We start from the raw sequence: 2398 nt of genomic DNA, 5'->3' as shown, positions 1-2398 counted from the left end.
AAAAGGGAACCCTCCTGCACTATTAGAGGTAATGTTAAGTTGGTGCAGCCACTGGGGAAAATACTAGGGAGGCTCCTAAGAAAACTAAAAATAGAATTCCATACATCCAGCAATCCCACCCTTGAGCATATACCTGGACAAAGTGTTAGTCACTCAACTGTGTCCAACTTTTTGTGACTCTTGGACTGTAGTCCATGGCTCCTCTGTCCATGGAATTCTCTACACAAGAATACTGGAGTGGGTTGCCATTTCCTTTTCCAGGGAATCGTCCTAACCCAGGTTTCGAATCTGGGTCTCCAGCGCTAGAGGCAGATTCTTTACCATCTGAGCCATGAGGGAAGCCTACCTAGACAAAACTCTAATTCAAAAAGATATATGCACCCCTATGTTCATAGCAGAACTATTTGGAATAGTCAGATCATAGAAACAACCTAACTATCCATTGACAGATGAATAGATAAAGATATGGTACATATATACAACAGGAAGTTATTCAGCCATAAAAAAGAACAAAATAATGGGATTTGTAGCAATATAGATGTAATTAGAGATTATAATAGAAAGTGAAATAAGCCAGAAAGAGATAGACAAATATCATGTAATATCACTTATGTGTGGGATCTAAAATATGAAATGCTGCTGCTGCTAAGTCACTTCAGTCGTGTCCGACTCTGTGCGACCCCATAGATGGCAGCCCACCAGGCTCCCCCGTCCCTGGGACTCTCCAGGCAAGAATACTGGAGTGGGCTGCCATTTCCTTCTCCAATGCATAAAAGTGAAAAGAGAAAGTGAAGTCGCTCAGTCGTGCCCGACTCTTAGCGACCCCATGGACTGGAGCCTACCAGGCTCCTCCGTCCATGGGATTTTCCAGGCAAGAGTACTGGAGTGGGGTGCCATTGCCTTCTCCGAAAATATGAAATAAATGAACCTATCTACAAAGCAGAAGGGGCTTCCCAGGTGGTGCTAGTGGTCAAGAACTTGCCTGCCAATGCAGGAGACATAAGAGACATGGGTTCGATCCCTGGGTTGGGAAGATCCCCTTGAGGAAGGCAAGGCAACCTACTCCAGTACTCTTGCCTGGAGAATCCCCTTGGACAGAGGAGCCTGGCAGGCTACAGTCCATGGGGTCACAAAGAGTTGGACACGACTGAAGTGACTTAGTATGCATGCACACACAAAGCAGAAACAGACTCACAGATACAGAGATCAGACTTGTGGTTGGTAGGGGAAAGGGAAATGAATGGGCTAGGAGTTCAGGGTTGGGTAGAGGCAAACTTACTTTTAGAATGAATAAACAACAAGGTCCTACTCTATAGCACAGGGACCTACATTCAATGTCCTGGGACAAACTGTAATGGAAATGAATATTAAAATAGAATGTATGTATGTATATAAATGTGTCACTTTGTTGTACAGCAGATATTGACACAACATTGTAAATCAACTATACTTCTATACAAAATAAAAACTAAAAATTAAAATAAATTTTTTTAATATGGGTTCAAAAAATACAAAGGACTTCCCTGATGGCCCAATGGCTAAGATTCTGCATTCTTGATGCAGAGGGGCCAGGTTCAATCCCTGGTCAGGGAACTAGATCTCACATGCCACAAAAAAAGAGTGAAGATCTCACCTGCTGCAACTAAGACCTGGTGCAGACAAATAAATAAGTAAAATTTCTTAAAAAGGAAAAGAAGAAAATTGATCAAACCTAGAGTATTCTCAGAGATTATTAACCCTGCAGTAAAGCTAATCTTAGAGCATAATTTAGCTATTCTACAAAAGGTCCAAAAAGTTAAATTTTAATTTTAGTTTCTATAAAAAGAAAAAACAGTTTCTTCCCCATATATCAGCAAATGAAAAGAAAGTGCTTTTTTTGTTGTCTTGATTTGATGGGAATGCACATAGAAAAGCTATTATACTTCAGAGGTGCCACTGAATTGAAAGTATAATACAAAAAAAGACTAGCTATTAACAAAATGGGATTCCCTTGCAGTTAAGCTGGTAAAGAATCTGCCTGCAATGCAGGACACCCTGCTTCAAATCCTGGGTTGAGAAAATCCCCTGGAGAAGGGATAGGCTACCCACTCCAGTATTCTGGGGCTTGCCTGGTGGCTCAGCTGGTAAAAAATCTGCCCGCAATTCTGTGGGAGACCTGGGTTCAATCCCTGACTTGGGAAGATCCCCTGGAGAAGGGAAAGGCTACCCGCTTTATTATTCTGGCCTGGAGAATGACATGGACTGTATATCCATGGGGTGGCAAAGAGTCATACAAAACTGAGTGACTTTCACTTTCAAGACTGGGCCACTTTCCTTCCAAATGTACAGTAGTAAAAAGAAAGCTCATCTTCACTTTCTAAGAGAGCCTCTTGAAGAAAGTGAAAAAGAGAGTGAAAAA

General features: G+C 41.7%; 1 non-coding gene across 1 annotated transcript; it reads left to right on the top strand.

Moving 5' to 3' along the window:
• Positions 1 to 1520: 1520 nt before the first annotated feature.
• TRNAK-CUU (transfer RNA lysine (anticodon CUU)) lies at positions 1521 to 1593 on the top strand. The gene has a single exon. It is a non-coding gene; the product is annotated as a tRNA-Lys (tRNA).
• Positions 1594 to 2398: the final 805 nt, after the last annotated feature.

This window comes from Bubalus kerabau, chromosome 8 (assembly GCF_029407905.1).
Source record: "Bubalus kerabau isolate K-KA32 ecotype Philippines breed swamp buffalo chromosome 8, PCC_UOA_SB_1v2, whole genome shotgun sequence".
Taxonomy (NCBI): domain Eukaryota; kingdom Metazoa; phylum Chordata; class Mammalia; order Artiodactyla; family Bovidae; genus Bubalus; species Bubalus kerabau.
Note: the sequence above shows the minus strand (reverse complement) of the source record. Positions and strands in the feature narration are given on the sequence as shown.